The sequence below is a fragment of the Trachurus trachurus genome (genome assembly GCF_905171665.1).
Source record: "Trachurus trachurus genome assembly, chromosome: 19".
Lineage (NCBI taxonomy): Eukaryota > Metazoa > Chordata > Actinopteri > Carangiformes > Carangidae > Trachurus > Trachurus trachurus.
In genome coordinates this window covers 5,561,907-5,574,958 of record NC_139913.1, presented here as the reverse complement: position 1 = coordinate 5,574,958, position 13,052 = coordinate 5,561,907, and the positions used below count along the sequence as shown (strand labels likewise).

The 13,052-nt window shown below is 45.0% G+C and overlaps 1 long non-coding RNA gene across 1 annotated transcript in view; it reads left to right on the top strand.

The window, feature by feature from the left end:
* Window positions 1–386: 386 nt before the first annotated feature.
* LOC311002981 overlaps window positions 387–13,052 on the top strand; it is a 117,098-nt gene continuing 104,432 nt past the window's right edge. The window contains exon 1 of the long non-coding RNA XR_014596258.1: window positions 387–555. This is a non-coding gene — a long non-coding RNA (uncharacterized lncRNA). The remainder of the gene's footprint in view (window positions 556–13,052) is intronic.

Here is a 13,052-nt window from a genome sequence, read left to right as displayed (position 1 = left end):
GAGCGGTAGATAGTTTTAATAAGTGGTTACACAGCCGAGCGCTCCCCGTACTGTACTGTACATAAGCGGAGGGAGGAGGAGCGACCGTGTAGTATTTCTTTTTTGGTTCTTTCCCCCCGTGTCGTTGCGACCCATCCAGCCAGCCGCTCGTGGACGGCGGCAGCGAGAAGGGGGAGAAAAGAAGAAAAAAAAACAAACGCACCATTTTCAGCCCACAAGCAGCAAGCAGCGCTTCGAGCAGGAAGGAAGCGGGACAAGGGGAGCCGTGGGAGCTGAGCAGCGGAGAGCATTTGACGGTACGAGCGGAGGACCGGGCTGGGGAGAGAGAGAAGCAGCAGCAGCAGCAGAGCAGGAGGAGGGGGGAAGGAGTAGGACTGTAGCCATCCAGCACCGCCGCCGCCGCCGCTTCCACTTGGTGCTGCAGGCGGAGGAGGAGGAGGGAGCTCCCGCTGACTTTCTCCCGCTTCATTTCCGCCCTAATGCCCTAAAATATCCAACCGGAGCCTGGCGTCCAGTCCAGACCGCGTGGGGTGGTGGGGGGCAAGTCAACCGACGGTAAGTGTCGTTATGTATGGGGCTTCAGCATGGAGTGTGTAGTGTAATGTGTGTATGTGGTGTGTGCATGCAGTTGTGCAGTTGTTTGGCGGTGCTAGCTCCAGTAGCCGGCGCTGGTTGGTTTGACAGATGAGGGAAGGGAGGGAGCGCTCGGCTCTACTGTAGCCGGGGGAGAGCGCTCCTCTCCCGGGCAGCGCGGCCGCTCGGTCCCGCTGCTGCTGCTGGAGGATCCCCGCGGTTGTTGTCATGTGAATGCTAATAACAGTGCCGGATGTTACAGTACTGTACAGGAGTCATGGTGCCTCTTTTTTCTTTTCTTTTCTTTCTTTTCTTTTTTTTTGCTGTATTATGCTCGCACTGTGCCGCTGCACACAGGCCCCGAACTTGGATTTATGCCTGCTGCACTCTGGCGCGCGCATGGTCCACTCATGCATGCACGCGTGCACATAGCCTACACACACTCTCTCTCACACACACACACACACTGAGGCAGATAGCTAATCGATAAGGATCTCTGGATACAGTACACCTATAATACTCCTATAGAGAGCTGTCAGTGCTTTGAGCTGCTCGTTGTCCTCAATTCACTTTTCTCCTTCTAATGTTGCACAAGTTGACTTTTACAGATGTGCTGGCATTAATGTTCCAGTATTATTGCCAATAACCTAATAGTCATAACAGTTGCATGTATCCAAGTGAGGCACTATAAGGAAGGCAAGGAAAAACTAAAGAAAACATTCATCTGCTCACCTTATGAATGTTTGTAAACACTGTCGCCTCACACATCTGTATGGAGAGTGTATTTATGTTTTATTTATTTATTTATTCGTCCACCTTTTTTTTGCCTCGTGGTTTGGTCGGTCGGTCGCTCCACTGACTGTACAGTAACAGGACGGATGCCCAGTGCAGCCCACATGATCGCCATCTGATGTGTATCAAACTGCCAATATGTGAGCAGGGCGTTCTGCTGTGGGAACAATGTGCGCTGCATTAAAACTGTCAGGGCTGGAGATTAAATTACCACAGATGCCCAAAGAGCAGCAGCATTGCCCAGGGAGTGGAGCCGACATGAATGAGCTGATTGTGGAGGAACTCGTATGATACATGTTGCCATGTAACAGTGTAGTAATAATATTAATAATAATAATAGAGGCCGACGTCCCATAGCCCCGACTGACTGACACTTAATCATTGACTCAGACCATGTGAGAAATCCTCAGGGATTATAATCCTGGTGCATGATTGAGCACGGTGGCTCACCACTGCAATAGTGACAGTTTGGATCGTGCATTTGTGTGTGAAAAGCCGTCATCGCCACATCACAGTGCTGTAATAATTAAATCAGTCAATGTAACCCACTCCACTCAGGGTCTGGATTCTTAGTCACGTTCATTTCCACACCATAGTGTCTTGCAGGACGCTGATAGAAAGTGACAGTGTAAAAGCTGCATGCTCTCGCCGCCGAATCCATCAAGCTGGCAACACAAGCATTTCCTTCCTCCGGCACGCTGGAGCTTATTTTAAAAGGCAGGGTATAGATTTACTGATCAGCATAGTAACTGGTGGAGATTTGAAACACTTTGGACTGATGTTCCTTCAAAAACTTTTGCACAGGAACAGAGACAACACATCTGTAAACTGCCTTCGATAACACGTTTAATGTAGAATCCTCCGGCGCAGAGGTGTCTGTAAGTTTTATAGTGTTAATAAGTGTCTCTGCTGTTGTTGTTATATATAAATGTGCAGAACACGTTGACAAAAACAGGCTAGAATGAAGATAATTAACGTCAGATCAGTGGGTATGGCACCAGGTGCCCACTCTTCATTAATGATTATCCCTGGGTTTAAATCGCTGTGTTCTCTCCAGCGGGTTGATCATTAGCTCAGGACAAACCCACCGTTCGAGTATAAACATTTTCAACATCCAAGATCCGGCTTTAAACGCACCGTGTGTGTGTGGCTGATGCAGACTGGAGGGTGAAACCCCCCCGTACGTAACCAGAGGCACATGACCAGAGCAGCAGCAGCAGCAGAAACTACACTATAACTCATGTTTTCTCAGACACCATCAGTGCTTATTGCAGATATGTTTTTCCATATGGAGTAAAGCAACTGGGGAAGTGTTGGCTGTGGAGCTGCTGGAGTGATGTAACGGCGTTGTACATGAGATCTCTTCTCCTCTTCTCTTCTGGGTTGGGGCTCCTTTAGGGGGCCAGAGGTGACCTTCTTCAGTCTTTCCCTGCAGCGAGCAGCCAGCACCCCAGCGGGCCTCTCTCTTTTTGTGACCCTGTTTCTGTCTGTCTTTCTTCCTGGCCTCCTTGCTCCTTTTCCTTCTCCTCCTCCTCCTCCTCACCCTCCCCCTCCCCCCTCACCTCAGCCTACTCCCATCCCACTTCCCTTAGTGGGGCAGCAGCAGCAGCAGCAGCAGCAGCAGCAGCAGCAGAATGCTTAGAAACATTAGAGCGTTCACTTATATAACCTCGGCTGTGCAGCTGATGTCCTGGTCTGTGTCTGTTGTATAATGATGTCAGAGCTGTCTAGAGAGGCAGAGGGCATGCTGGGTAGGCCAATATGTCAAGAGCTATTCCTGAAGCTCCGGGGTCGCCTCCCCTCCCGTTTCCCCCCCTTTTTGTTCCTCACGGGGTGATTCGGGGGGAAATTCCTCAGACGTTGCTGCTGCGTTGGGCTGAAACTAAACGTGTGAACGGAGCCTCTGACATGGCAGCGCCGCACACTCTTCGTCCCATTTGTCAGTCTTAATACCTCAAGACGAGGTTGTAAGTGCGTCTGAAGCCTCTTCCTCCTCCTCCTCCTCCTCCTCTGTGAAAAAAAAAAAAAATATATATATATACATCCTAATTTACAATAGCAGGACGTGGCTGTTATTCCTCCGCCTTTACATCGGCTTTGACCTCAATTGACTGTTGCTCATCCCTTCAGAAGCCGGGCCCCACGGCGCTTTACCATGTTGTATGTGTTTTCGCCTATGACTAATTAGATTATAGCACCCATATGCCCCAGACGTGGAGCCCGGGTCAGAGGATGTATTCAGCCGGGGCGGACGCAGTCGACCGCGACATGTCATCTCATCATCACGGGTTTTTGCACCAAAACTGAGCTGCTTAGACTTCGTGGCGGTGGGACGTTTCCAGCCGCATCACATCAACAAACCGTCTTTATGATGGAAGCATGGTGAATGGAAATGTTTGAGGGAAATCGATGTGAAGCAATGTCTCGGATGACGACCCCAGCATCACATGTCTGTGGTCTGTTTTTTTGCCTGTGCATCGTAGGTTTTCTGTACTAATTACCAGTGTCCAGGGCGTGAGAGAGGGAAGTTCGGGGAGGTTGTAGAGGAGCTTGGCAGCAGCTTGATCCACAGACGTCCAGCGCTCACAGACCTCCTCTTGTTCTAGTTGCTCAGTTATGATGGGAAATGTACAGCGTGTACAGCGCGTACAGCCTGTTGCTGCAAGTGACAGAAACAGAAATGACAGAAATGCCAAACGGGGTCAGAGGTAAACAAAGACGACAGTCAGTCACCGCTGCACAGGTTTGTCGACAAGAGACACAAGTTGGTTTTTACACATCGTCAGGTGTCCTGTTCACTGTATCTGGATTCTGCCTCCAGATATGTTTTTTATTTTTTATTTTGTCCACTTCACAGCTTCATTTGTTTCAGTATTTCAGATTATTTGGTTGTTCAGCTGCAACATTTTCGTGTTTTTTAACATTTTCTTCTCCTAATTTTTTAATTCTAACATTAGACATGATCAGCAGGACTCGTTGGTAGCCATGAGATAAGTGGGATAAGGTCTAATTAATCAGGGATTACTGCAAAATAAACTAATTTGTAGTGTTTGATAGTAGGGCTGCCCCCGACCAAAGATTTTCTTGGTCGACCGGTAGTCGTCATTTATGGTGATTAGTCGACTAGACATAAAAAAACTGACAACGAGTTTGTGTCACGACTTCCCTATCTGGTCCTTCAAATTAAAAGCCCTATAGCCTTTCATATACAGTTCAGTCATATTGATTTTGACTTAATTTTGACAAGACACGGCTCCAAATGTTTAGTTTTTTTTCCTGCGACCAATCAACCAATGAAATTTTGGTTGGCTAATGTTTTTCTGGTCGACCAGTGCTTGGTCGACTATTTGGGGCAGCCCTATATGATAGTGTAGTTCATTAACACCTCAACACGTTTTAAAGTCACTGTTCCTCATGATTCAGATCAAACTCGAGCTTTGTTTTGATCTTGGCTACAAACCTGTAGATTTGTGTGTGTGTGTGCGTGTGTGTGTGTGTGTGTATGCTGGTTCATTGTATATCTCACCACACACTGATGCATAAACACCTGCCTCAGTCCTCAAAACCACCTCTGCAGTAGAACGACCACAATGTGAAAACAGCACTAACCATATGTCATATATCCAGCTGAAGCGCTATATGCTATATGCTGTATCTGTGTGTGTGTATCTGTGTGTGTGTGTGTGTGTGTGTGTGTGTGTGTGTGTGTGTGTGTCATGACTATATGTCAACTAATGGACTCATTGTTCAGCTCTCAGATTCTTGACCATATGCACAGTCATATGAAGTCTATTAAGCTCCAGTTATTTGTGTCTTTACAAAGTAGGTCAAGTCTGCTGATATCTATACACAGTGGAGGGGAGGGGGAGTGGGGGGGCAAATTAAACAAAAAAAAAGTGCTGTCAGACATTTGGACCACACTGTAAATCAGGAAGAATAATAAATGCGGTGCATCCTCTGTCCTCGCCGCGCCGCTTCCTGCTCTCGTATCTGGCACACGGAGTAATGAGTGTGTCCTCACCGGCCGAGTCCAAACCTCATTAGCTGAGAAGAATGAGGCTAACTTTCCTCTGTGTGTGTGTGTGTCTGTGTGTTGTGTGTCTGTTTGTGTTGTGTGTTTGTGTTGCACTCCGCTGCTCCGCTGCTGATAAGCATGTCGTCATGGCGAACACGACAAGAGATTATCAGCGTGCTGCTCGGCACCAACCGGTGTCCACACACAGACCGCTGGGGGTCCTGCTGCCCTCGAGATACTGTAACAACCCCCTCCGCCCCCGCCCACCCCCAACACACACAACACACACACAGAGACACACACAGTTGCAGACAGATGACATCAGTTGTCAGGCAGCCTCTCCGAGTTTGTGGCTTGTTCTCAGTGTTGTGTGTGTGTGTTTTTTTTTCTACTCGTATTGTGTTTGATTTAGTTTTTTCTCCTTGTTTCTATTGAGCGGTGGTTTCTCTCTCTCCTTCTGTGTCTCTTCTGTGACCCGGCCCCGCGCTTCATCAGCTTCCAGATCATCAGGGAAAATAATAAACTTGTAAAAACGGCCTTTAACCGAGCTGTTTTTTCTTTTTTTTCTCTCTCTCTTACACGGCTGCACTTCTCTCTTATTAACACCAGTCAGTCAGCTTGGCTCGGCCCCGGGCACAACTGGGGCCACTCACTCACTCACAACTGGCTCCTCATCAACGGGAATACTTGGCACGGAGGCTCGCGAGGTTTATTTTTGCCAGGGCGAAGGCAGCGGAGCACTTTTTACGAGGAGGAGTCTGTGTCCCACGTTTACTGGCGCTGTGAAGAGCCTCCCTCCTCTCTTCTCCCTCCTCTCCTCCCCTCCCCTCCCTGTGAGAGCCACCTCCAGAATATACAGCAGCATGTACTCGTCACAACACATTTGCAGACATGTTAAACACGCAGTTCCCAGGACAATAAAGTGACAACTCTCTTCCATCCTGTCATAAACACTGAAGCACCGCAGCGTATAGAGGGGGGGGAGTCCCTCTGCTGCGTGGGATTATAACGATAATCATAATAAACTTTATTTATAGAGCACTTTTCATGCAAGAGGTGGGGCTTTAGAGACACAAAACAACAACAAAAAATTGAAACTGCATATTAAAGCAAAGGCGCATGGGAAGACAATAAAAGACAGTAGATAAAACAGTAGATTAAACTGGCAATAACAAATTCAGTCTGTGTGGCCCCGGGGCAGAAGATAATCAGTTTATAGTCAGTCAGAGCTCCTGAGAGGAATTAATGTGTGATTACGAGTGGCTGCTTCTGTGTGTGGGAATTGAAAACAAAAATAACAAGAAATAATCACAACCTTTTTTTTTTTTTTTTTTTAAACTCTGAACAGATAAGTGTTCTTATTTTGGCAGATGCACTATTGAATTCCTGGATTTATAAAACACCTGCGGGTTCATACACAGGCTGTTTCCATTATTATTTCATCTGTTGACTCATTTCTGATAGAACCGATTTATTAATCGTTTCATCCACTAGTACTTATCAAAAGTGTCCAGCACCAAAAACCAAGAGTTATTCACTTTAAAGGGATAGTTCAATATTTAGGCAAATTGGCCCATTGCCATAATCCCTATGGTCATAGCATTAGGTTTGTTACCTTTAAAGGTCGGTGCAAGTTATTTTTAGAACGGCGGAGCAGAGCTATGCTACGGAGGCTAATGGGATTTCTTGGTTTCCCTCCTCAAACTCATCAAATACACAATCCAACAACTCCAAAACGCTCTGGTGGACAAGTTGTGACCTGCACATTCACCACGCTATGAGATAATAACAGAACGTTAAGAGACAGAATTGTTTTAGAGGTAAATTCAGAGACTACTTCTAAAACGACTCAACGACTTTATTATTTATTATTATTATAATATTATTATATTATATATTATTATTATTATTATTATTAGTTATTATCTCATAGTGTGGTGAATGTGCAGGTCACAACTTGTCCACCAGAGCGTTTTGGAGTTGTTGGATTGTGTATCTGATGAGTTTGATGAGGGAAACCAAGAAATCCCATTAGCCTCTGTAGCGTAGCTCTGAGCAGCTCACGGCTCTGCTCCGCCATTCTAAAAATAGCTTGCACTGACTAATAAAAGTAACAAACCTACTGCTAAGACTATAGCGATAATGGCAATGGGTCAATTTGCCAAAATGTTGAACTATCCCTTTAAATATTGAAGACAGAAGGTGGAAATGAACCTTTAATGAGGAGCTGCTCTGATCCTTCCAGCTGCAGCACGTCGGTAGATTATTGCATATTTGCCTGAGTGTAAATAGACAAATGATTTCAGCACAATCAGCCACCTCCCTGTGGGCGGAGGGAAGCACGGTCCACGGCTCCCACCATTAAGTCAATAGTGTTAAAACGCGTGCGATAAGAGGCCGGAGAATGAATCTGTTCCACCGCCGCTACCACTTGGAATTTTTCCATGTGCCGCCATATTATCTGCTGAGGTAATGAATAACTCTGAGCAAAGAGATGCTTATAAAACCCCACAATTAGGATTTTGGCTCCAGCCCAAGTCCCACTATGGCCGCTGCGTTCCTGCAGCATGTACTGTATATGGGTCACTATTTTATTACTGGAGGGAAAAGAAAAACACATGAGTGCAGAATAGTTTGACCTTTGTTAAAATCTCATCAGAGTGACTCTAATGCTTTTCCCTTGCTTTTTTCTTTGTGTTTTTTTGGGGAGTTTAAGACTTTTTCTGCTCCTTTTGCTGGAATCTGGAGCTGGATAAATATCTGCCTGTGCTGCAGGAGGTTTTTACTGCTCCCTGTTTTGTAATCTGTCACGCTGGAGGGAATTTGGATGGACCTGTCCCAGAGAGCGCCTGACGGTTTGGCAAGCGTCTACAAGAACTCCTCCTCTCCATCACTGTAATTTTTTTTTATTCTCTAGATTTTATTGGGGTCGGAGTCAAGGCCACGTCTTCTGCCAGACACCTACAGTACAGTATAGTTTTAGCCACGATCCTTACAGGACCAAAAAGTAAAAACTATGGACGGTCGTAGCTTCTCATCAGGGTCAGTGTGGCGGTGCAGAGGAGCTGTGGGATGCAGCAGTAATTCACTCAGGTGTGGTTAAGTTATTTTCTTGTGCACATCAAGTTCAACAAACATCAAAACATCAAAGTTTTTATCTACAAAGTACATGCTCTATTTAAAGAGCATGAACTTTTGCATTATCTCTTTATTTTTAGCCGTTTCAACTACTCTGAACGTCGAGTTTAGCTGCAGCTACGTACGTCTTTGTGTGATATATTTACGCTGCGGTGTTGCACAACTACTGGTATTGATATATTAGTCTACATGTGATAATATAGTAAACAGCTCATGTCAGGTCTTGTTGTAGTCTTGCACAATTATAGTGACAGACTTTGTATTTGCACCGACATGAGCTCATGTTTGACACAAGACAACAACAATTAAACCAAGTTAAAGATGAATTATCTTTTTTTTAAATTTATGCTTTATTCCAAATCCTCTAAAGATATTGCAATCATTTCATTATCATGTCTTCTTCTATTTACAATTAGCTGTATACCGCTCTCCTGTTAATTTAAAGAGACCCCGAGGAGTTTGCTTTTGGTTATAAAATATAAAGTCTCATATTAATGTGGATGAATCTACACTTATTAATGGGTCCATTTCCGATAAATATATCGTTTTGTCTTTATAGTTATTTTGATATTATTATTTAGTGGTTGACTCGCCCAGCATTGCCTAGTTTCAGTTTCCCGGACGCTGCCCGGCGGGTCATGGGAATAACACCGCTGGATCGCTAGTTGGCATCGTTTATGGTCTGAACTACGACGGTATCTGATCGTCTTTTTTTTTTTTTTTTTTTTGGTTTATTTGGATGGGACAATGCACATTAATGGACATATAAAAACATGTAAATGTGCCGGATTGTAGCAGCTAGTGCTAGTTTCCATCCGTCTTCCAACCTCCGACTTTCATTCTTGATTAATAAAAAACATTCTTCGAAAATGTTTTCACTTTCGTCCGTCTTGTGTCGGTCCAAGAATTTCACAGTGTGCGTGGAGGCTCATGGGAAATGTAGTGTGAAAACATGTCGCTTTCCGGAACTTCTCGCAGTCCCTTTAAACTGGTTTCGTCCTCAGATGAAGAACGCCCCAGATTGCAGTGGTCACATGTCTGGTTTCACAGCAGACCTGGGTCACACTCTGTGGGGCAACACGTGTGTTTGTGTATGAGTGTGTTTGTGTGTGTGTGACGTGTTGAGGAATCAGACCTTGGTTTGTGTTATGACTGTCGTCCTGTGAGGTTAAAGGTCACTGCAGAGTTTAGTTGGACATCTTTGAAGTGTGACTGGTGGTGACCCCCCCCCGTCACCAACACCGTCACCGACCAAACCACAGCTCCTCTGTTTGGGGAAACTTTTTTTTCTTTCTCTGTCATCACATCTGTAACTGGTGTCGGTGATTTTCAGATTCAGAGTGAAGTCAAGACTCTGGCTGAGTCAGGTCAGTGCAGCCAGGTGCCTTTTCTTTCTCTGTGTGTATGTGTGTGTTTGTGTATGTGTGTGTATGTGTATGTGTGTGTTTGTGTGTGTGTTTGTGATCGACCAATGATAGCGGCGGAAATTGCCTGCCATTATATGACAGCTGCAGGTGGCTGTTGTGTTGTGGAGGGGCACGTCTGTAACAGGAAACACAGTGAGTCACCTTTCTGACAGTTTGTTGGCACGGTGATGCCAGAGACACTTTTGATGAGTGTCTCTGTTTTTGTCATCCGCTCATTGACTCTTGATTATTATCTCCAGTTCCTGCCAACACACACACACACACACACACACTGGCATTCTTGTCATTCAAGACTGTCCCAGTTCTCAGGCGGTGATTAAAGCATGATCTTAAAAAGAAAAGATAATTAATCAGTGATCATCGTTGTGATTAACCTTTTTTTTTTTTTTTTGCTTTTACTATGTGTAAATGTTTAAGTAATCTATGTAAAGGAAAGATGGTAGGGGAGGTTTTAAAGTTTTTTTGAACCCAGATCATCTCTGTTTCGAGTTAAGTGAACATTTTTTTGGTTAAAATGGTCGTTTTCAATATTTTGTGACTGTATAAAAAAATAAATGTGTTTTCAATCTGGAAAATGATGATGATTGACTAAGTTAAATAATGATACGATGAGTGGTTTTCTTAGCTAAAGCCGCTTAAGCGCAAAATAAACCTGCGTGAGATAAACTGTGTTTTATAAACTGTTATTGAAAGCAGGGCGTGTGACTCCAAGAGCCCGGGCTTTTTCTTTTCATACGAGTCGTTGCATTTGTTTTAGTCATTAGGATTCCTGTGTTGGCATGATTCTTTTAATGTGTTGAGGCTATGATTCATGTGAAAGGAAGGTGTGTGTGTGTGTGTTTGTGTGTGTGTGTGTGTTGGCTCGTTCAAAGGGAAGTTTGTTCAGCCTTGGGTGTGAAACTATCAAATAATCAAACACAGAATAAAAGGAGTATCTGGCAGCCCGCCCTTAAAAACAAAGAGGAGGGAAAAAAATCAAACATAATTACATCCTCATTTTTCTCAAAAGAGCTGTCGTGCAGCTCCCGAGCTCTGTGATTAAAGGACAATTCTGGGCAAATTCAACTCAGGGCTGTATTTTCCTGACATTTTAGGTCTAAAAGAAGGAATCTGAAGATTTTAATGCACTGAGAAGTTTATTTACTTCAAGCAAGCCGACATGTTTGTAAAACTAAATCTAATTCAAAGCCTCGCGCGAGACCCAAGTTGACACGCTCGGTGTGTTCACGCGCAGTCGGAAGCTCCCGTTTGTGTCATAAACACAGGAATATCAACTCTTGACTTGCTTGAAGTAAATAAACTTCTCGGTGCATGTTTGAGTAGCCATCTGACGCTGTTTGTCTGTGGAAAAAAATTGCAGCTTTGAGGGATGTAAACAGCCTAAGCAGTGGAACTTCAATCTGCTCCCATTCATTGCTGCCGTGGCGATGCGGGGACAGACACAACTAGCGCAAAACAGGAGCAATTAAACTGAAAATCTTCAGATTCCTTCTTTTAGACCTAAAATGTTAGGAAAATACAGCCCCGAGTTGAGTGAATTTGCCCGGAATTGTCCTTTAAACCTTTAATAACTCCGAGTTAAGAGTTAGGGATCAATATTAGATACGTAAACAAGCACTAACGTAACTCAGCCTGTACTAGAATCCAGGTGGTTTCCTCGTCGGCGCCGTTTTTACCTGTTTTTCACCCCCATTTGGAAAAAGTCCAAGGATGTTTTGGGCCCATAAAGTATAAATGACAGCAGGTGCCTCAGCCAGGGAGAGTGTTTCATCTGCTGCTCGCCAAGTAGAGGGATGGAGAGCCGGGAGGTCCACACCACCAACTTAATGCCAAGTGCCCTGAGGCTGTTGGTGTGTATCTGTGTGTGTGTGTGTGTGAGGATTGAGAGACTTGCTGATCTGGCAGCTGAGCACATTCCTCCTCTGCATCAATCACCACAAGCTGGCACAGGGGTAGTTAGTGTAATCCAGGTTCATTCAGAGTCTTGCAGATGTTGAAACTAATGCCTCTTAATTTTTTACAAACTTGCATGTGTTGGCATGTGGCGACAGGCCGTGTCCTATGTATGTTGATGCTCATGCGTGCCCGTGTGTGTGTGTGTCTATGTGTCTATGTGTGTGTATCCCTGCAGCGTCCCTGTGTGTTGGGCGGACAGGACGACGGGCTCATGTTTCCCTCAACATAGCTGGCCCAGATAGCAGGAAACTCAATCGGCAAAGTGTGAGGCAATCGCTCTGTGATTAGTGCAAAAGCGAAATACGGGGAGGATGCATGCGAGCTGCAGCGCACAGCTCACGGCCTCATACAACTGATACTCTTGTTTATTCGGGATGCGGGCCAGGTCTCTCTGCTGGCATCAGAAGATGTTGTGTGTGTGTGTTAGTGTGTGTGTGTGTGTGTGTTTGTGTGTGAAGTCAGTTTTGTCTCGGTGGATTTTCGCTTTAAAAACTTTAGTCAAGCCTCGATAAAAGGACGCGAGCTTAATCGCACACACTCGGAGCCCACACATGGAGGAGTGCAAATTAAACACACACGAGTCTTAAAGCAAACATTTTCATACACTCGAACCGCTTTGTTTTTGTTCAAATCCCCTCTTTAAAGAAAAAAAAAACCAACACGACTCCATCGCTGCTGTTTCTTTTTTAATACGACCGAGTTCACCTGAGGTCAGTTTCATTCAGTTTTAACTGTAGTTCAGTTTGTTTTCAGGTTAAAAAACAGAACAAATCACATACACAACAGATAATACTTGACAATCAAATCCGAACAAGAGAAGAAGGCTTTTGTCCATCTATATGTCCATCCTGTTGCCATGGACGCGATATCTCAGGTCAACTTTGGCACAAAACATTTATTTGACTTTGACTGTGAACTGATTAGATTCTCGTGGACGGAGGTCAAAGGTCGCGGTGACCTCATGAAACATGAAGGGAATCCCTCCATCCCCCTTTTTTTTTTTTGCATTCCTGCACGAATCTGGAGGATGAACTGATTAGACCGTCAGAGGTCAAAGGTCAAGGACAGGGCGGCTCCAGAATGTGGTTTTTTCGGTCTGGCGGCCGCTGCGTTTCAAAACCGAGGGAGTTTCCTCAAATGTGGAAGAGTTG